At 37.9% G+C, this 23,588-nt stretch overlaps 1 protein-coding gene across 4 annotated transcripts in view; it reads left to right on the top strand.

Annotated features, from left to right (window-relative positions):
- Positions 1 to 23,588, top strand: part of CTNNA2 (catenin alpha 2) — a 1,068,899-nt gene that overhangs the window by 39,313 nt on the left and 1,005,998 nt on the right. Inside the window, exon 1 of one of the 4 annotated variants that reach the window (XM_058550820.1) lies at positions 18,976 to 19,031. The exons of the other annotated variants lie outside the window; for them this stretch is intronic. The gene's annotated coding sequence lies outside the window, so the exon portion shown is untranslated. Of the gene's footprint in view, positions 1 to 18,975; positions 19,032 to 23,588 lie in introns of those variants that run through there. 4 annotated transcript variants of the gene reach the window in all.

Genomic DNA, 23,588 nt, shown 5'->3' with positions numbered 1-23,588 from the left:
AGGCAGCCGTACATCCAAGGACTGAGGTGCTGGAATCCTCAGAGGAAGTGGAAGGAAGTGGAAGGAGGTAAGAGGAGCTCCCTTCCTTCTCCAAGGACTGCAACCCAGAGAGTGAGACCACGTGGCTCTCAGCATGGGGGAGGGGTGGCTCGCTGCGTGAAAATCAGCGCTCTCCAAGACCCCTCACAGCCTGTGCGGATCACCCTACAGAGAGAGCGGAACTGTGGCGAGGGTACTTTCAACAAGCTAGCCCCTCAGGAGAGCAGAGAGGACAGCGAGGTGAGAAACCTCTGAGATCAGGGAGGCAAAAGTAAGCGCCCCTCCCCCACCCGCCCCACCCAGCCAGCGCTTCAGCACAGCAGCGCTTCAGCTCAGCCCAGTCCCCAGTGGCACTGGCCCCCAGTCGCCCGGGCTCCATCAGCAGGGTCAGCATGACCATGCCCCGCCCCCACAGGCAGTGGCCCCTGGGTGCCAGGGCCCCACCAGCATCAGGGTGAGCCTGCGTCCCCGACACCAGAGGCAGTGGCAGTTCAGGCCCCACCACACCACAGCCCCAGCTGCTCCAGCTGGAATAAGCCGTGGCCCCAGCTGCCGAGGCTCCACCATGCCACAGCCCCAGCTCCTTTGGCTTGGCTGTTCCCTGGCTCCAGCTGCATCAGCTCGACTGTGCCCTGCCTCCAGCTCCTTCAGCTTGACCGCCCTGCCCCCCTGGCTCAAGCTGCTTTGGATTGGCCTGTACTCAGGCTCCAGCTGACTTGGTGCCAGCAACTTCAGCCCAGTGCACTCCAGTTCCAGCTTCTTTGGCCCAGTGGTGCTCCAGCTCCTCCTTCTTCGGCCCAGTGCACTCTGGTTCTAGCTTCTTCGACCCAGCATTGCTCCAGCTCCTGGTTCATTGGCCCAGGGGCACTTCAGCTGCAGCTGCTTCAACCCACCCACACCCGAGCCCCAGCTGCTTCAGCCTAGCTGTGCTCCAGTCCCAGCTGTTTCCACACTTCACCCCCAGCAGCCTCTGCTCAGCCACGCTTCAGATCAGCAAGGGGCCGATGAGAGTGCCTGTGGATTGAGGCAGGCCAGAATACACAGCCCTTGACCCGCACCCAGCAGCAGCAAGAGGAAACTGCGATGATATATTTTCACTATGAGGAAAAGTAAGCCAACACCAACAGGTACTATGCAAAAATATATTAAATCTCTAGACCAAAAGGAAAATGACAAGCACCCAGAAGTCAACCCAGAAAGCACAGAAATGTATAGCCTTAATGACAGAATTCAAAATAGCCATCATAAAAAAGCTTAATGAAATATAAGAAAACACAGACAGACAATTCAATGAAATCAGGAGTTTTTTCACAAAAGACATTGAAACTATTAAAAAACCCAATAAACACAATAGAGGAGATAAAGACAAATCTGGAAGCCTTAAGCCTCAGAGCTGACAATATGGAGGAAAGAATTAGCAATACTGAGGATAGCAATGCAGAAATGCTCCAGATGGAGGAGGAAAGAGAGCTAGGACTAAAAAGAAATGAAGAAACTCTCCAAGACATATGTGACTCAATTAGGAAATCCAACATAAGGATTATAGGTGTTCCAGAGGGAGAAGAGAGGGTAAAAGGAGCAGAGAACTTCTTCTAAGAAATAATGGCTGAGAACATACCAAACCTGGGGAAGGAGCTGGAAATACCAGTGAATGAAATAAATAGATCTCCTAAATATATCAACGTGAAAAAGACCCTCTCCGAGGCATATAGTAGTAAAGCTGGCAAAAGTCAACAACAAAGAAAAAATATTAAAGGCAGCTAGACAACAAAAAATAACATACAAAAGATTTCCTGTCAGGATCTCAGCCGATTTCTCGACAGAAACTTTACAGGCTAGGAGAGAGTGGAATGATATAGTCAAAATTCTGAAGGACAAAAACTTTCAGCCAAGAATACTGTATCCAGCAAAAATATCCTTCAGATATGATGGAGAAATAATAACTATCCCAGATAAACAAAAGCTAAGGGAGTTCATTGCCACAAGACCCCCACTACAAGAAGTGCTCAAGGAGGCCCTCATCCCTGAGAAAAAAAAGAGAAAGCAGATTCAAAGTTTTGAACAAGGAGGAAAATAGGTCAACAAAACCAGAAAAATTGCAGTCCTCTATCAAAATAGATTAACAAACAATTATAAAACCAAAGATCAAGGGAAGGTAAGCACCAAGCATAAATATAACCTCATCATGTTAAACATGAACTCACAACACAAGAAGAAATAAGATGTGACAACAATAACTTAGAAGGGGAAGAGGAAAGGGATCGAATCGACTTAGCCTAAGGGAGTAAGAGGCCATCAAAAAACCTAAGGGAATAAGAGGCCATCAAAAAATGGACTATCACATCCACGATATTTTTTTATATAAACCTCATGGTAACCACTAACCGAATAATCAGAACAGAATCACACACTACAAAGAAAGAGAAAACTAAGATAACCCCCATACAGAACTACCAAACTGAATTGGTAGTCCAAAACACACGGGATGAGAAACAAAAGAAATGCAAATGAACCAGAAAAAGAGTGATAAAATAATAACAACAAGCCCCCAGATATCAATAATTATCCTAAATGTAAATGGACTGAACTCTCCAATCAAAAGACACAGAGTGGTGGATTAAAAACAAGACCCAACAATATGCTGCCTTCAGGAAACACATCTCAGCTCTAAAGACAAACACAAGCTCAGAGTGAAAGGACGGAAGACAATACTCCAAGCTAATGGCAAACAAAAGAAAGCAGGTGTTGCCGTACTTATATCAGACAAAGTTGACTTCCAGATAAAACAGGTAATGAGAGACAAAGATGGGCAATATGTAATGATAAAAGAGACACTCCACCAAGAAGATACATCACTTTTAAATATATATGCACCCAATACAGGAGCATCAAGGTACATAAAGCAACCACTAACAAACCTAAAAGGAGATATTAACAACAATACAATAATAGTAGGGTATCTTAACACCCCAGTCTCATCAATGGACAGATCATTCAGACAGAAAATCAATAAGGAAATAGTGAACTTAAATGAACAACTTGATGAGATGGACTTAATAGGTATATATAGAGCACTCCATCCAAACACAGCATATTACACATTCTTCTCAAGTGTGCATGGAACATTCTCAAGAATAGACCATATTTTGGGAAACAAGGCATGCTTATATAAAATTTAAGAAGATTGAAATTATAACAAGCATCTTTTCTGACCATAATGCCATGAAGCTAGAAATCAACTACGAGAAAAAAACCGGGAAAGTGACAAAGTTGTGGAGACTCAACAACATGCTCCTAAACAACCAATGGATCATTGATGAAATTAAAGGAGAAATCAGATCATATCTGGAGATAAATGAAAATGAAAATACACCATACCAACTCATATGGGATGCAGCAAAAGTCATCCTGAGAGGGAAACTCATAGCAATACAGGCCTACCTGAACAAACAAGAAAAAGCCCAAATAAGCAACCTCAAACTACGCCTAGCAGAATTAGGAAAAGAAGAACAAACAAAGCCTAAAGTCAGCAGGAGAGAAATAATAAAAATCAGAGCAGAAATAAATGAAATTGAAATCATAAAAGCAGTAGAAAGGATCGATGAAACAGAGCTGGTTCTTCCAGAAGATAAACAAAATTGACAAACCCTTAGCCAGACTCACCAAGAAAAAAAGAGAGAAAGCTCAAATAAATAAAATTAGAAATGAAAAAAGGAGAAATTATGACAGAAATACACACATACCACAGAAATACAAAAGATTATAAGAGATTACTATGAAAAACTGTATGCCAACAAATTGGACAATCTAGAAGAAATGGATAAATTCCTAGACTCATACAACCTCCCAAAACTGAATCAAGAAGAGATAGAGAACCTGAATAGACCAATCACAAGTAAAGAGATTGAAACAGTAATCAAAAACCTCCCAAAAAATAAAAATCCAGGACCAGATGGCCTCTCTGGAGAACTTTCCCAAACATTCAAAGAAAACTTAATACCTATCCTTCTCAAACTATTCCAAAAAATAGAGGAAGATGGAACACTTCCCAACACATTCTATGAGGCCAACATTGCCCTGATACCAAAGCCAGACAAAGACAATACTAAGAAGAAAACTACAGACCAATATCCCTGGTGAACATAGATGCAAAAATCCTCGACAAAATATTGGCAGACCGAATACAGCAATACATTAAAAAGATCATACATCATGATCAAGTGGGATTTATACCAGGGTCACAGGGATGGTTCCACATCCGCAAATCAATCAGTGTGATATACCACATTAACAAAACAAGGAATAGAAACCATATGATCATCTTAATAGATGCAGAGAAGTCTTTTGACAAGATCCAACATCCATTTATGATAAAAACTCTCAACCAAATGGGTATAGAATGAAAGTACCTTAACATAATAAAGGCCATATATGACAAACCCACAGCCAACATCATACTCAATGGGGAAAAACTGAAAGCCATCCCTCTGAAAACAAGAACAAGACAAGGGTGCCCACTCTTGCCACTCTTATTGAACACAGTACTGGAGGTTCTGGTCAGAGCAATTAGGCAAGAAAAAGGAATAAAAGGAATCCAAATAGCCAACAAAGAAGTGAAACTCTCACTGTTTGCAGATGACATGATCTTATATATAGAATATCCTAAAGAGTACACTGGAAAACTATTAGAAATAATCAACAACTACAGCCAAGTTGCAGGGTACAAAATCAACTTACAGAAATCAGTTGCATTTCTATGTACCTACAGCAGACTAATAGAAAGAGAACTCAAGAAGACAATCACATTTATAATTGCAACAAAAACAATAAAATATCTAGGAATAAATTTAACCAACGAAGTGAAAGACCTATACAATGAAAACTATAAGACATTATTGATTGAAATAGAAAAATATTCCATGCACTTGGATTGGAAGAATAAACATAGTTAAAATGTCCATACTACCTAAAGCAATCTACAGATTCAGTGCAATTCTGATTGGGATAATCAGAATCCCAAGGACATTCTTCACAGAAATAGAACAAAGAATACTAACGTTCATCTGGGGCAACAAAAGACCCCGAGTAGCTAAAGCAATCCTGAGAAAGAAGAACAAGGCTGGAGGCAGCATAATCCCTGACTTCAAAACATACTACAAAGCGATAATAATTAAAACAGTGTGGTACTGGTACAAAAACAGACACACAGATCAATGGAACAGAATTGAAAGTCCAGCTATAAGACCTCACATCTACAGGCAGCTAATCTTTGACAAAGGAGCTAAGGACATACAGTGGAGAAAGGAAAGTCTCTTCAATAAATGGTGCTGGGAAAACTGGACAACCACTTGCAAAAGAATGAAAATTGACCATCTTCTTTCACCATGCACAAAAATTAACTCAAAATGGATCAAAGTCCTGAAGGTGAGACCTGAAACTATAAAACTCCTGGAGGAAAATATAGGTAGTACACTACTCGTCATCAGCCATAAAGGGATCTTTTCGAATTCATGTCTATTCAGACAAGGGAAACAAAAGAAAAAATAGACAAGTGGGGCTTCATCAGATTAAAGAGCTTGTACAAGGCAAATGAAACCAGGATCAAAATGAATAGGGAACCCACCAGCTGGGAAAAAATATTTGCAAATCATATATCTGACAAGGGATTAATCTCCATAATATATAAAGAACTCACACAACTGAACAAGAAAAAAACAACCCGATCAAAAAATGGGCAGAGGAAATGAACAGACACTTCTCCAAAGAAGATATACTGATGGCCAATAGGCACATGAAAAGATGTTCAACATCAGTAATCATCAGGGAAATGCAAATCAAAACCACACTAAGATATCATCTTACACCTGTTAGAATGGCTATAATCACCAAGAGAAAAAACAACAAATGTTGGAGAGGCTGTAGAGAAATGAGAACCCTAATCCACTGCTGGTGGGAATGCAAACTAGTGCAGCCTCTATGGAAAACAGTATGGAGCTGCCTCAAGAAGTTAAAAATAGAAATACTTTATGATCCAGCTATCCCACTACTGAATATCTACCCAACAAACCTGAAATCAACAATCCAAAGAGGCTTATGCATCCCTATGTTCATCGCAGCATTATTCACTATAGCCAGGATATGGAAGCAACCCAAGTGTCCCTCGACTGATGATTGGATAAAGATGTGGTATATATATATATACCATGGAATAATACTCAGCCATAAAAAAAGACAAAATCGTCCCATTTGCAACAACATGGATGGACCTGGAGGGTATTATGTTAAGCAAAATAAGCCAGAAAGAGAAAGACAAGCAGTGCATGATTTCACTCATATGTGGAAGATAAACCAACACACAGACAGATAGAACTGTTTGGTGGTTACCAGGGGCTAGGGGGGTGAGGGGTGGGCACAAGGGGTGGAGGGATGCACTTATATGGTGACTGACAAACAATAATGTACAACAAAAATTTCACAATAAAAAAAAAAGAGGTATAAAAAAAGAGGCTCCAGAGAACTAGCTTTTACCTTCCATCATGCGAGGAAGCAAGAAGTTAGCAGTCTGCGACCTGGAAGAGGGCCTTCACCAGAAGCCGAGCGTGCTGGTGCTTCCAGCCTCCAGAACTGCGAGGAGTGAAATTCTGTTGTTTATAAGCTACCCGGTCTCTGGTATTCTGTTATAGCATCCTGAATGGACTAAGACAACAGGTTTATAATGAGCCCTCCTGAGTCTCTTATTTAACCTGCCACGGTTGTCAAGGTTTATGCATTTGCTGGGGAACTGGGCAGGGTTACAGATGAGCCTGTGGCTGAGGATCAGAGATTTTCCTCCATGTAATTCTATCTGGTTCACGGATTTGTAGTGGCAACCTTGACCTCCCCGAGCAGAATGCACCATTATGTGTACCCAACTAGCACTTTTATTCACTAAATCTGAAAAGTAGAAAGTATGACTGCGTTTTTGGTCTAAGGCATCTTCGAACATACGTAATGATAATGGCTTCTTGTGCTTGTCTTGAAACTAGTCTCCTGACATATTTGTAGCTACATTGCTATGCCCACACTGGGCACTGAAATCATGTGTGATGAGCGTGTGTTCAGAAGGTCTCTCGCGCTCAGACCTGCCTGTCTGAAACGCAGCCTCTGATACCTTAGCTACCTGCCAACGTAAAGAAAGCCAGTGTTAACGTCCCTTGTTTTCTTATATGTAAAAGAGTGCGATGAAATGGTATTTGAAGCCAGGCAAACCTAGCTTTAACTACTGACTCCCCTGATTATGTTAATTAGGTAACCTCTCTTTGAATTTCAGTTTTTAAATCTGGAAACTAGGGCTTATACATATCTCATAGACTAATTTTAAGGATTAAATGATAAAGCATATTTGGAAATGTTCATTTTTATTGGAGGCAGTCAATATAAGTTTTCTTGACTTACCTAGTTTTTAAGTATATAAAATAAAATCAGAAGGACCTCTGTGAGTCAATGAATTTACTTATCTCTATCTTCTGAGTGAAGTCACCCTACATGGGTGCAATCCATCTGATTCTTAAAGCCCTTCAGAGAAGGAAACTCGACAGCCTCTTTGGCAGACTATTCTAGAACCTGACAGCACTCATAGTCAGGGAACTCTGTCTCATATCTAACCTAAGTCTCTGCTGCTGCTGCTGCTGCTGAAGTGTAAGCTCGTGTTTCCTTGTGCTCTCCTGGGTGGAAGTAGAGAATAGGTGACTCTTATGTTTATTATGCTCATAGGAACCCTTGATAACACACGTTTAAATTACGGCTGAGTTTTCTTTGAGTTCTCTTTTCTTCATAACCTAAAACCTTTGCCTGTAAGGAGAGTTCAGGGCCTCGGGTGTCCCTCTTAATTTTGATGTATGTGTTATTTTCTTGATATGTGCTGTCCTTGGTCATTATCATTGAAAAGCGCTTTGTTTTGGAAACTGGGAACAGAATGTGATGGGTGAGCATTAGTGTTGGAATTTAAGTCAATATCCAAGAGAGATATCTTGGAGGAGCTAGTAGCAATGCACATTTAAAAATTAAATCTAATTCACTTTTTAGGTTTCTTTAGTTTAAAAAAATGACCTATGCTTATAATTTGCCTGTTTAGTTTTAAATTCATTGCCTTTCTAATGGTCTCGTTTGTATTCTTTTACCTAAAATGTGAATCACTTACTTCCTGAGTATGGAAGACTCGTATGGAAATTATTAAGCCCTTGGAAAATTGTGTTAAGTTCTTTAGTTCTGACTGTCTTTTTGCTTTCAAAATGGTGGCTTTGCTTATGATGGCATATTCCAGATGAACTAGTGTGACTATAAAATCTGTCATATAATTTATTTCTTCTCACCCTAGGTTCATGTGTATAGATTAACTGTTAGCTCTGCAGCTGTGTCTATATAGGGTTGGCTTCTTCAAATGGCATTCATACCTATTATTTGTCAGTGTACTACTGTGGTACTAAACCTAATTAAGTGAAAACTTCAGTTCAATAGAATTACCTGTTTAGTTGTGCGTAGGATTTTCCTGGTGAGGCTTAGGCTTGATTTTGTTTTGTTTTGTTTTTAAATTTGATGCTCGCTTCACGGCATTGCACAGAATCTCCAGAGTGTTTACATCTATATAGATAAACACATGTATAAACATTCACACAGAGACACTCCTACATTTCAGACCAGAATATACTTATTAGCATAATCTCGTTCTTTATAGGTTTTTCTCAAGAAATTAAGATAATATTCTTGGTATGTTTAGGTAGTTTCTTAGGCTAGTAAAAGCTTAATTCACAGCTAAATGTGCCCATAACTCTTGATAACTCACCAGTAAACATGACACTACCATGCAGACTGATTCAGCTACTTAATGATGAGAAAATGATTATATGTCCCAATATTAACTATAATCAGCTATCATTTTGTATTGATAATGTCATCTTAGCGCACATTTTTCATCTGATAAAGCTCTAAGAGATATCAGAATTCATATTTTATGAAAGTATTAGTTATTTATCTATGTTCATTAATTAAACTGTATTTTTGGTATACAGTAGGTGCTGTGAGGATTCAAGGAAAGATTCATTATGAATCCTACTCTAAAGGGGCTTGTGAAGTAGAAGAAAGATAACAAATGTAAAATATCGATTATATATGGTAGAGGCACTCAGTTCCACATAGAGCTGTAGAAGCTCAGAGTAACAGAAAGAACTACTTTACTGTTTGCAGAATTGGGATACTTAGGGCATGAAAGATGACCAGGATTTTGGCACAAGGAATTGGGACAGTATGGGGAGACGTTCTAGTCAGAGAGCAAACTCTAAGCCAAAATTTATATGCAGAAAGACTCAGAGTTTTTGTGGAAACTATGGGAACTATTCCTTTTGATTGCAACATGGGTAATGGTGGTAAATCGAGATGAAGCCCGACAGTGGAGGCTTTGAATGCCAAGCTAAGGAGAAAATAGTTCCATTTGTAGAGCCTTTGTTTGGCATGTTAGAGGTATTGAATAGATGCCTGTATTCGTTCTCTCTCTCTCTCTCCTCCCACCCCTGTCCCTCTCCCTCTTTCTTGCCATCTTTAGTTGTTTGCTCCTCAAAGATTTCATCATTGGTTTTCATGTATTCAGTACCTATATTGTAGGTACTGAACCAGATTTTTGTGAATGAATGTTGATTGAACTTTACTCTCTAGGTAGTAGGGAGGTAGAGCATGTTTTACAGTGGGACTTGGGAGGCTGACATTTTGGAAAATGTACCTGGCGTTATTGGGTAAGAAGAAACCTTGAAAAGAGCTGATATATTGGAGTTAGGCTGTCTCAGGTTGTTTTCCTAGTAAATGCCATTGATTTCTACATCTGGCAGTTTATGCTAATCACCTGGAAACTTTTCAATCTGATTGATTTCTAGGCCTTACTTTTTGGACATTATGATTTATAAGTGTGAAGTGGTGCCAAAGATCTGGATTTTGATTGTGATATTCTGTCAGGTCTGGAACCACTACAGTAAGTGAGATATAATGAGAGCCTGGTCTCATTTCCCTGTGGAAATTGAGGACGGGGGATGCACTTAGGAAATGTTACAGAGATATAGTTGAGTAAACTTGGGAACAAATTCTTTTGTCTATTGTTTGTAATAGTAGGGAAGAGTTAAAGCTGACATCAGGCCTTCAAACCTGATGCTGAGAGGATGGTGATGTCATCCATGAAGTAGTGGTGTTTAGTGGTTGTTGACAGAGATGATTAACGGCACTTTGGATAGACTGAGCTAGTGGGCAGAAGTGGGAGGACATCCAGTATCTCAGTCCAGCAGAGGATTCCAAGGTTTCTTGGAAGAGCGGACAGGACAGAACTGGGGATAAAGAATTTAAAGTTGATTATTGTAAAAGAGAGTATAATAATAGTGATTATGATGATGATGAAAAAATAAAATCTCTAATCATTATAAAAACTATCATTTATGTGGCAGGCCGCTGCTGAGAAATTTACATTGATACAGTAATTAAATTTACATGATATTAAATTTACATGATATTTCATATCATTCTTACAAAAATGCTGAGAGATCCCCAGTTTACATAAAAAAATTGGGCCTCTGAGAAGTTAGTTTGCTTTTGATCAAACAACAAGTGAATGTGTGGTATGTATGTTTTGAGGACTCTAGCACCTGACTTACTACTCCAAGAAACCTTTGTGCCTTAGGGACAAAATAGCTGATAAAGATCAGCTATAGAATTTTTTTACTTAGTTGCAAGAGAAAATGACAACTTGGAGAAAGTGGGGTTTTTTAAATAGGATCAAATGCTTCAGAGAAGTACATTTGTGTCAGAAGTTGGGAAAATCTGCTGGCTTTGGCAATTTGGAGGTCATTAGCAACCTTTGAGGTTAGAATTTCCGTGAAATGGAGATGGAAGAAGAAAAATTACAAGGTATTAGTAGTTTGTTTTCAGAGACCATGAGAGGTTGAATGTTGCAGCTCTTTCAGCAGGTTGGTAGTTATGGGAAAAAAAAGAAGAGGGACCTGTGAATGTTCAGGGTGAAAATGTCTACATACTTTTAAAATACTGAAATAGACTTGGAAGAATCTGGGTGTTACATATAACTGTAAAATTGAAATTGGCTTTAATTCAGGTTGCTTTCTTCTAAGGGTAGGAAAAACAATTGGAGAATGTGGCAAGTGTGGATGGTTGGATGGATAATGTTGTGACTTTGTTTTATCTCTTGCTATTATGAAGAAAAAGAGGATGGATATTGGAAAGGCAAAAGAAGGCAGATCTCTTAAGCCCCTCAATTCCAGGGAATAGAGTGTGAATATGGTAGAAAAAGAATAGTAAGCACAAAGTGATCTAAAGAGTCACAGACAGAAGCTGAGTTGTGACTATATCCTAGAAGTGCCTTATCTAGAAGGAAATGCTCACAATGAGCTATTGACTCAGCCTCGGGGCTGGACACTCCTGGAGAAGCATCCCAGATTTCACCTTCTTGTGTTTTGTTCCAAATTTTATCATTTTAATTCTACTTTTCAATTTTTAAAAGTAAGATATAATTAACATACCATAAAATTCATTCTTTTAAAATGTACAGTACAGTAATTTTTAGAATATTTGTAAAGTTGTTGAACCATCACCACTATCTAATTTCAGAACAACTTCCTAACCCCCCAAAGGAGATTCTATACTCATTAACAATCGCTCTCCATTCTCCCCTCCAGCCAGCCCCACTCGCTGCATAGTGTTTCTACAGATTTGCCTATTCTAGACATTTTATATAAATGGAATCATGCAATATGTGACCTTTAGTATCTTATTTCTTTGGTTTCAAGGCTCATCCATATTGTAATATTTATCAGCACTTCATTTCTTTTTATGGCTGAATAATATTCCCGTTATATGGATATACCACACTTTATTTATCCTTTCTTCAGTTGATGGACATTTCGGTTGTTTCTACTTTTTGGTTATTATGAATAATGCTGCTATGAACATTAGTGTTCAAGTTTTTTGTGGCCATATGCTTTAATTTATCTTGGGCATATACCTAGGAGTGAAATTTTGGTCGTATGGTAATTCTATGTTTAACTTTTTGAACAACTGCCCAACGATTTTCTAAAGCATACACCATTTTACAATCTCTCCACAAGGGTATGAAAGTTCCACTTTCTTCACATCCTTGCTTACACTTGTTATTTTCCGTCTTTGTGACTATAGCCATCCTAGTGGGTGAGAAGAGTTATCTCATTGTGGTTTTGATTTGCATTACCCTACTGACTAATGATGTTGAGCATCTTTTTAAGTACTTATTAGCTATTGTATGTTTTCTTTGAGAAATGTCTATTCAAATCCTATGCCCATTTTTAATTGAGCTAGTTGTGTTTTTGTTATTGACTTGTAATAGATCTTTATATATTCTCAGTATTAGGTCTTTATCAGATATATGATCTGCAAATATTTCCTTCCATTCTGTGGATTATCTTTTCACTTTTGGTCATGTTCTTTGAAGCTCAAAAGTTTTTAATTTGGATGAAGTCAGATTTATCTGTTTTTTCTTTAGTTGCTTGCCCTTTTTGTGTCATATCTAAGAAACAGTTGCCTAACCTCAAATCACAAAGATTTCCATCTATGTTTACTTCCAAGAGTTTCATAGTTTTAATTTTTTTATTATTATTTTTGACAGAGATTGGCCCTGTGCTAACATCTGTTGGCAATCTTCCTCCTTTTCTTTTTTCTCCCCAAAGCCCCAGTACGTAGTTGTATATCATAGTTGTAGAGTTGTAGCTTTTCTATGTGGGACTCCGCCTCAGCATGGCTTGATGAGTGATGAGTAGGTCCGTGCCCAGGATCCGAACTGGTGAACCTCGGGCCACCAAAGCAGAACACACGAACTTAACCACCATGCCACCAGGCCCCCCATAGTTTTAATTTTTATATGTAGGTCTTTGATCCATTTGTAGTTAATTTCTCTATGTGGCATGAGATAGGGGTCCAACTGCATTCTTTTGCGTGTGGATATCCGTTGTTTTAGGACGATTTGTCTTCAAAAGTCAATTGAACATAAATCTAAGGGTCATTTCTGGACTTGCAATTCTATTTCATTAACCTAAATGTCTATCCTCATGCCAGTACCACACTGTTTTGATTACAGTAGCTTTGTAGTAAGTTTTGAAATAATATTACCTTTTAATATTAACTACCTTAACATTTGTGATTGCCAGTTTAAGGTTTGTGTTTTTGAATAATATAATTAGGTAGAATCATTTGCTAGTTTGTGTTCTTAGTCATCCAGGCTGAAAAGTTGTTTTTTTAGTCTCCATGGCTGAAAACTTGATAGAGCTTTACAGCCCCTAATTTCTCTGAATGGAGATAGAGTAAAAGTGCCTAGATGGAGACTACCAGTCTGAAGAGAAATTGATAGGTATGGTCATAGAGATTCTAGAAAAAATAAAACATTTAGCTGGCATTTCAATATGATTTGTTACTAATTGTACTATAAAGTTATTTTAACTTTAACATTTGTGGATTTTCTTTTGGAAAAACATGTGTAGAATGAAAAGAAAAGCTTTGGATATATATATATATATATATATATATTTAGCCACACTCACACAGTTATGCATATGTGAAACTCACTGTTGAGCAGCATGATATTACTTTCCTTTGTATTAATTTGAAAGAGTACATCTAGATAAATTGGAGTTAGATATTAAAAAAAACTGGAATCCTTGTTTGATGCTAAAATTGTGTTGTGTCTGTGTGTGTGTGACAGAGAGAGAAAGAGAGAATGAGAATACTAATGAACTTACTTTCTAAGGCATTGCTCTTTTCTAAGATATGAATGTAAGTAACAAAAATAGACAAACAACATGTGCACTCACATACCAAGATCGTGTTTATTTGTGGTATAGTACACTGAGTATGATGGGTGAAGTACAAATCCCATTGACATGCTCAGGTATGTGATTCATCATGTTATGCAGACATTGTTTTATTATGCATCTGGAGAAAAATCTCATAAGGATCTATTTATTCTTTCCTTTTCTCAATGTTGTTTCCTCTTCTGTGTATCACCCATTTATATATACATATACTTGTATGAAAAATATATTCATTATTCTCGTGTAATTTATGACGGGGTTCAGAGTTATTTGGTCTGGATAGACACCCACAAAGCTCTAGGTAATAACATGCCCTTTGTCTCCATAGGACAAAAATTGATTTTTTAAAAACAAAAGTCATATTGTACGTGTAACCATCAAGACCATACACTACAGTTAATTGGTTCTGTTTCAAATTTATTGTGTAGGGAAAGGTGTAGTTACACTGCTCAGATTGCATCTCTTTCTCTCAACATCATTTCTGGTCTCTAATGGGTTGTGGTCTATAAATCCAGGAGTAAGGGGTGGGTCAGGGCTCATGTTTGGTCAAAACAACCTTATTTTACTCTATGGGAAAAATAGGCGTATAAAATTTGGCACTAATTATGCAAATGGTTATTTCCACATATAATTTATGAGTTTGTTTTTTAAAATCCTGTGCAAAATATAGACAAGCCTTTGAATTAAGTATTGTTTTTTAAGCCAACTCATAATTATGCTACATGGAACTCTCCAAGTATACCGGTATAACATGTATTTAGTTTTCATTAATTTGGAAAGAGCTTGATTTGCTAAATTATACATTGGTAATTCAAAGTCATTATCTCAGATGCAATCAGAGCCTAGATTGAATGGTATGTTTCTGCTCCCAGGTTACAGTGTTTGTTGACATACGGCATGGTCAGTGCTCTTTTCCATCATCAAAATGGAGGCCATCTGCAGGAGGCACTCCTAGAGCCCAGTCTGACCAGAGTGCACCAGTGGGGATGGTGCAAGAGGCAGTCCTTTCCTGCCACCCCTATTTGGCTCTGCCACATATAGATTCATGTATATATCACCTACTTTCACCATCACCAAAATAGGAATGCAGCTACCCTGGTTATAGAGAGGTGATAAAAAATGCATGCTGAGCCAATGTTGTAAAAAATATCCTATTAAATTTCTTTTATTGTTTGTTACGTAATTTTGAAGGTTCAACTATTTTTTAAAAAGTAAAACGCCAATGGAAAACTCAGGTCCTAATTCTGTGCTACTTAATATTCCATTACATAACATATATGTTAGTAGAAGACAGTTTCTAAAAGGTGAGCTAACAATAGTCACAGCTCACAGACACATTTTTATAGAGGTTCCTTAGGAGAGAGACAGAATATTTTAAGCTGGGAGAGGAGAAGATGATTGAATTTACTTTTTAAATGGAGGAGCTTACACATTCTTAGCTTATTTTAGAAATCCTGCTCTGTGGACCATATATATTTGCATTAATTTTTGTAGGACAGAAGTGAAATTAATTCACACCTCACCACAGTGGTCTAGTTTATAACACCTTTGTATTGCACATTCAAGTTTTTTTTTTTTTTTTTGTGAGGAGATCAGCCCTGAGCTAACATCCGCCAATCCTCCTCTTTTTTTGCTGAGGAAGATGGCCCTGGGCTAACATCGGCGCCCATCTTCCTCCACTTTATATGGGACGCCGCCACAGCATGGCCTACCAAGCAGTACTTCGGTGCGCGCCCGGGATCCGAACCAGCGAACCCCGGGCCGCCGCAGCGGAGCGCGCGCACTTAACCGCTTGCGCCACCGGGCCGGCCCCAGCACATTCAAGTTTTTTAAAATGGTGAGCTCACACTTTTTTTCTCAAGTTTGGCTTATATGTGGGGCAAAGAGTAGAAAGAACACCCTGTCATGCTTCTCCGTTCCATACAACGTGTCTTAAATTTTTTTTTCTCTTTTGCTCTGGAGTTCAAGCATCATGCTAGTGATATTAACAGCCAGTAATATGTAGGTCCTTCCATCTCTTCCTGTATTTATTTTAGTTGAACTATTTTAATTAAGCACTATTTTATTTACTTGTTTTTTTGTTTATTTTCTGCCTTTCCCACTAAAATAGTAAACTCCATAAGGGCAAAGACTTGTAGTGATCATAGAGGACCTGGCAGACCATGCTCAAATGTAAACCTTTATTGTGGGTGGTGGGGGAGAGCAAAGATTTAAATGGGGGAATGACCTGATCAGATTTACATTTTAGTTTAAATACAGCTAGAGTTGGGAGAAGGATCTTGGTGATCTGGTGGTGGGGGCATATCTGGAGGCAGGAAGAGGACTTAGAAAGCTGATAGAATAAGAGATGATGATGGCCTGATTTAAGATATTGGTGGTAGGTTGGAAAGTCACGGAAGAATTTAAGTAATATTAAGGAGGTAGAGTCCATGGGGTTTGGAGCTTGACTGATGTAAGTGGTGAGTGAATGGAAGAGTCAAGAATCATTCTCAGGTTTCTTTTTATGGAACTGGTGGAGTCATGCATGAGGAGAAGCAAATATTTTTTATAAAACACAATGGGTTCAATTAGGATTTTGTTTTATGTGAAGTGCCTGAAGGCTGTCAAGAAGAAATACCCGGTAGATTGTTAGAGATATGAATCTAGAATTCAGGGGAGAGATCTGTGCTGGGGACAATAGAGTTTAAGTTTATCAGAGCATAAATGGCTATTGAAGCTGCAGTTAAGGAGATTTTCCAGGAAAAATATAAACAGAAGAATAGAGAACTGAGGGTAGAGCCCTGAGGATTGTTGACATTTATGGAATAAGCAGATGGAATAGCGCCCAAGAAGACAAAATGAGGAGCAGCCAGGGAGGTAGGCAGAGAACCAGGTGTGTGGGATGCCATGAGAAGAACATTCCAAGAAGTTTGTGGCCAACAGCGTAAGGTGAGGCAGAGGAAGCAAGGAGGAGGAGAAATCTGTTAGACATTCATTGAGACAGCATTTATCAGGGGCCTATGGTATGAGTGTGGTCTTCAAAAAGTCCCAGTTAATTCTAGCCACCAGCGTTCAAAGTATTCCATAAAAAAAATATCACCACAGTTAATTCCTAATAACCTAATACAGGTTGTGCCTTCTGACAATTTCCACTTTTTTTTTTTTTCTGTGAGGAAGATCAGCCCTGAGCTAACATCCGATGCCAATCTTCCTCTTTTTGCCGAGGAAGATTCACCCTGGGCTAACATCTGTGCCCGTCTTCCTCTGCTTTATATGGGACGCCGCCACAGCATGGATTGACAGGCGGTGCATCGGTGCACTGATGGGATCTGGGATCTGAACCTGCGAACCCCGGGCTGTCACAGTGGAGCACGCGCACTTAACCACTATACCACCAGGCCAGCCCCAACCATTTCAAGTTTTTAATATTTGAAGCTGCAAAGAGAGACCTTTCCAGTGTTGCAAAAATAAAATATATATATATATATGTATATGTTTATATACATATATATATATGTGTGTATATATATATATAAATGAAAGACCATCTCTTCTTTATTCAGGTCCAAATACATAATTCACAAGAAAACACATTCTTTTCTATGAAAAATAATTTCATTAAGAGAAAAATGGAAATTTTCATAATATTACCAGCCAAAGGGTTCTCAGCTTTTGTTTTCAGGGACACTGTCTGCTGCATTTTGAAATTGTATCTTGATATGCAGAAATCCAAATGATGAAATGCTGACAGACTTAAATGATTTGCTTCATTTTACTTTCTTAATGTTGGCTGTGCACATAAACAGGCAGATAGTCATATGAGATAGTTATGATTATTTGGATGAAAGAGAATATAATATTTTGCATAAAATGATGAGAAAATGTAACTGGAAAAACTGCAGGAAAAAAGCAAATCCATTCCTAGTATTATTTTCTTCTCTTTAATTTGATACTCAGTGTACAATTCATATGTGTCTGTTGTGATGAAATGAGATACTTGTAAGTTACATTGTATTTGGAAATTGAATCCTACTTTAACTTCTTGCCATTAGAATTCCTTCTCCACTTAAGGTTATTATGAAAACGATATGTTAAAAACAGGACTAAAATCTTTATGATTTGCTGTAATCAATGAAACACATGATAAAATGTCAAAGACTCAACATTGACAAGAATTTAAATGAAGTGAAGATGCTAGACCCAACAAATACACATTTGGATAAACATGTAGAAGAGGCATAACAAATTCAATAAAGAAGATATTTTTTAAACTGCAGTTGAGGAGGAAAATTATTCTTTTTGTAGATGAGAAAACTAAGTTGGAAAAAGGAAATTTATTTGACTTAAGTACCTTGACAAGTAACTCAGCTTTGAGATTGCATAAGGCCAGTTTCATGAAGTCCTGCTGTTTTTTTTTTAAGTTGTTATCATTTGTAACCTATTCTCTTTGCCAAAAGGATTTCATCTCTCTTTTCTCTAAAAGATGGAATTTTCCTTGATTTTCTTATAAACCTTAATTTGGCACTTTGAGGTATTTTACAACATATTTAATCTGTTTCCACACTTACTGGATATGTGATTGGGTGTGACTAAAGCAAGCTAATCTCCTTGACTTTACCTGAACAGGCCTTTCAATTTCACATTCTATGCTATTGCTCAAGCAGGAAGGCCTCTCTACCTCGAGTACCTTCCCCTTATTATTTCCACCTGCTCAGAAAGGTGAGGACCAACTCAAATGTTGTTGCCCCTGTATAGCCTTCACCTTTCAGCCCAGTCAGAATGAGTTCAACTTTCCTCTTTATTCTGGCTCGATCCTTCCCCCTTCCCAGTCAAGTGGAGGCAAAGATGTTGAATGAATTCTTTAGAATTGGAGCCTGAGGCTGGGTGGCCATTGATTTTGGGAAGGCCACAGAAGGTGGAGCCAAGGGATGTGTTCTACAATACAGCATCCTGTAAAGAAGCCAAAATCAGGCAATGACTCATCAGTCCTGAATGGTTAGGCTTTGAGGGACAGCGCAAAGTGGAGGCTCCAATCCGAATAGAACAAATGGTTTGAAATTGAGGAGAGAGATGGCATCTGAAAGAAAATCACTGAGGCAGAGAAGACTAGACTATTCTTAGAAGATGCCTGCAGACTTGGTGGGGCAGAAGGTAGGCATTAAACACCCTGACCTTACAGAGGACACCAGATCTTCCCTTTTTCAGACATCATATAGCAATTATAATATTCCATTTACATATAGTAGGTTGGTAAATTTTTATGTCATCTGATAAATTGTAAATGTCTTCATCGCCATGTTTTTGTTGTAGTCTTTTTATCTGTTCCTCACATAGTATAATGGGCACATCATAAATGCTAAATAAGTGTTTATTTCATTTGTTGAGTAAATGTTGAATCCATTTCGTATTTAAGTGTGACTTATTGACATTTCTAATTTTATGCCAAAAATGCATTCATTTAATCATTCATTTATTTAAAAAAGTAGCTACTTATATATGTCTTGGGCATCCTACAGAAAGCAAAATAATTGCTTATTTCACCATCTAGAGAAGGCAAACAGTAAATGTTAGTGGTAAGTATAACAGTGTAGGTGTGGTGAGAGGTTTATGCACAGTGCATTATGGGAGCCCTTATGGGCTACCCCCTTATGGGGGTAGCTATAGTCTCAGGGAGAGGTTAAGGAGTCCATTTTAGCTAAGTGGAAGAATGCGAAGGGGTCTGCCAGGAGTGTCCTGGGGATTGAGAAATGGTAGGAGAGAACAAATGTAGGGAGAAGTCAGATCGTAAAAGCATACCATGCTAAAGAATTTGAATTTTATTCTTTGTCTTGAGAAGCACTGAAGGATTTTTGAAGGGGTCCCAAGTGCATTTCTTTTGTTCTTCGCTGCTTCGTCTTTCACCTAATCTTTGATGTGCCGTCTCGTATGTGCTTCTAGGAATCTATTAGGTCTTACATTAAACCATTCAGGATTTAATGGAGGATTTGATTCCACTGCGACAAATATAATTACCAAAGTCACTTACTGGTTGTGTCTGCACTGGAAACTATTTCCCTATTTAATAACTCCTTTAGAAAATTTAAATTCAGTGTCAGGCTTAAACAACATATGTAGGCTGAGACTTTTGTTTTTAATCTATTAAGATAAAAATAAAACATTATAATTACTTCTCATGCCAAGCTCTTCCAGAATTGAATGTATTGATATTTATTGTGGGACTACCTAGGCTATAAATTCTAAAAACACAGTTTATTACTTTCTAAATTAACACAGCAGAACTAAAATGTGACCATGTTTTATAATGACTGGTTAAATTGCAATAATTTCCTCTTGCACACAGTAAATTGAAATCATTATGTGCAGTCCTCATGTTATAAAGCATTACCTTATAATACTTAGAGAATTTATTCTATATCTTGACTCCTAAATGTGTTAAAGCAAGACTTTTATGTGATGGATAAATTTATATGCACAAGCATCATGATATTGCTATTTTTGATTAAGAGCAGATCTTCAGGGTTTTCACAGTTATCATTTGCTTCTGAAATCTAAAGAAGGTTAGATTTACTTGAATGTTCACTGGTATTCTGCAGATTTTATTCTTCAGAAATTTTTAATGAGCTATAATTATATAAGAAACCTTGCGATTTTTGTTTTAAATTACTCTAGATGAATGTCTAAATAACCCAGAGCACATAGTTGACTATCCTGATCTATTATTTCTTGAAAGGTCTTCGGGAACATAACTCTATCACTCTCTTCAGTGGATCAATTCCGTATTCTATTCCTCTAGCGGTCAGTTTTCCTTCTGATGAGATAACTAGTATGTCTTAAATAGCGCTTGTGTAGGGACTTAATATCACAATTCCAGTACTTGCAGATACCCAGAAATAATTTTTCCTTTACACATTTATGGGGCATATGATGAGATACTCTGGTTGGAGACTTTGTAAACATGAAAAATAATTTCTTACAAATAATTGCTGTTTAAAAATTGTATCATCCAATTTGGATAATGGAATTAAGGACCTGGATGAAATTTACTGATGGTAGCCTGTTGATATAGGAGAGTATGACAGTAATTGTCAATCACACTGGGAATACTTGAGGCTAGATGTAGAATTCAAACCACTTTTATAAATGGAGAAAGAGATGGGAAATTTTCACAGTAAATTTCGTTGGGAGCACATTCAGGGAAGTACACTTCAGAATAATAATTAGCTATAAATTTATAAAATGAGAATTTCTCACTATATGTTTAATAAGTGAAAAAAGATCCAGAGATAATAGTGGACTAAAATTGAACATTAATTAGTCAACTCTTTTCTTTTGCATAAAATGTGTAGATTAAGTGCTGTGCAGAGTTATAAAGAAAATGAAACAATATAATGCTACCCTCAGGAGACCAATGAACTACTGAGAAAAATATGTAAATATAAAAGATCCAAACTACAAAGTATGTGTGCTGTTCTCATTCATACTCAGAGGTAATTTGCTTACTGTTGAGTATCTGTGTGACTGGTTGAAAGGACCTAATGTTAAATGATTTTGCACTATTTTATGTTGGCACTGATAACCCAGTTCGCTTTCTTCTGAGCTATCTCCTTGATGAATAGCCTGGGAAAATGTGGATCATTGAATCATTAGAAGCACTTGACTCGAGAGGATTAGACACCATAATATGCTACTTGATTTTTTTGGCTTAAATTATTTCAACATTTTAAAAGGAGTTGGGCCTGCTTTTTATTTCTCTCTTGGAATAGTCAATAATAGATCTCTCACCTTGGAAATTATATCCATCATTCTTGTAGTCGCCCAAGTTTAAACTCTTAATTTGTGTTTGGCTCCCCCCCCTACCACCCCTTATCAACATATTCAGTCTGTTACATAGAATTTTAATTTCAGAACTGCAAAGAAACCTTAGAGGTCATATAGTTCAATTATCATTTGAGATATGAATCCGCTTTACAAGATCTCTGCTAAATATCCAGACTGTGTTTCCAATACCTGGAATGACAAGTAACTTGCTCAGTCCTTTCAAATCTTCTTTCCTGATATTTTTATCTGTCCCTTTTTCCTTGTTCTCTCTGCTGTTAACCTGGTTTTGATCGTTATCATGCCTGGATGTCTGCAAATAGCCTCCTAACTGATCATTCTTCTCCAATTTTTCTTTCCTAGAATATCTTTCCACCCTGTCAGAATACAGTTCCTAAAACACTTTGATCATATTGCTACCTGAGTCAGAAACCTGCAGTAATTCCCTGTAGCCTGCAGGATAAAGTCGGAACTCATTAACTTGAAATAATCTGGCCCCGGCATATATTTCTTGGTTTCACTTCACCTTTTTCAGCTTCCACAGCCCACCCTTTGGGCTGTGGTGGTCTCCTCACTTGTATTAAAGTTATACTGTTCTTTCTTGTTCCAGTGCTGTTGCTGATGCTATTTCCCATACCTCTTCCTCTTTCACAACTACCTGCTTCTTATTTCAGCACATACTACCGAAATTTTACAACCCAAGTCAGCCCTTCTCTTTGGTACCTCCCTCCAGACCACTGGCAGTATGCTGTGATGTTTCCTTTTCTGAGCTCCTCGGGTGCCCATTTTCAGCCTCATTCATTTGGTGCTTAATCATAAGCTAACTAGTGACGGTTCTTATGTTGTTGTGTTGCACTGTAATCGGTCTTCTGCATTAATGTTTAATTTTTCACATTTTTAAACTTGGCTTTCTTCCAGATTTATTTTTTGAGATGACACAGTGCAGAACAGATGGTTTTCAAACTGTGTTCTGCTAAACCTTAGGGATTCCTGAAAATACGAGGGGGAAGAGAGAGTGAGTGCACTGGGACTTGGGGTCCCCAGCAGCTTCAACCTGCACATCTCTGCTTTGATCTGTTTTTTACACCAAACTTCTGCATTTGATTACTTTTGAGAAAATGTTGAGACTAAAGATATTTGAAAACTGTGGATGTGGAGGAGAGGAACCTAGACTTGGAGTAAAGAGACTGAGTTTTATGTTCAGTTTTATTCCTTCCTGCCCTGGGCTTTAGTTTCCTTATTTTTAAAATTATAAGATCTATATATTACCTCATATCCCTTCAACTGTAAAAGTCTCTGATGCTAAGAAAATTAGCTTTATTAAAGTAGAGTGACATTTAATTTTTTTAAATTTAAAAAAAAATTTTCTGGAAAGAGTGTGTTCATTTACAAATTCTCTTACCAAGTTGCTGCTGTTTTTAGTGCTGTTTAGGCCAGAAGGTTTCACATATGGTACCTTAATTACATGATAATTAAATATGAAAAATGAAAATTATATTTCACTGTTTCCTTTTGATCGAAGCATTATATATAGCATTTGTCTGCCTTTTGCTCCTCTATACCACTTGTGAATGCTTCATTAACATCACCCAGAAATCCATATGTAAACTTGAAAATACTAAGAACATTATCTTCAGAAACCACAGAATTTAAAGACAAAACAACTGTTGGGTATACAAGCCATCTAAAAACATGAAGGCTGAATCTGTGTAAACCGATGGAAGCCCATTCCTTAGATCAAACTGTTTTCCAATATCCCTTTCAAAGTAGGAGGCCCCATAAAGATAGGTAATGTTTGTTACTGCCGTCTGTAAGCAGACAAAAGATGCCTTGTTTTTTTTACTTGTCCTTAACCTCATTCCTACAAGTATTTAAGGACACTAGTAGTTGGCA

Source organism: Diceros bicornis, chromosome 12 (genome assembly GCF_020826845.1).
Source record: "Diceros bicornis minor isolate mBicDic1 chromosome 12, mDicBic1.mat.cur, whole genome shotgun sequence".
NCBI classification, from domain to species: Eukaryota; Metazoa; Chordata; class Mammalia; order Perissodactyla; family Rhinocerotidae; genus Diceros; species Diceros bicornis.
This window is presented reverse-complemented; position numbering and strand designations above follow the sequence as displayed.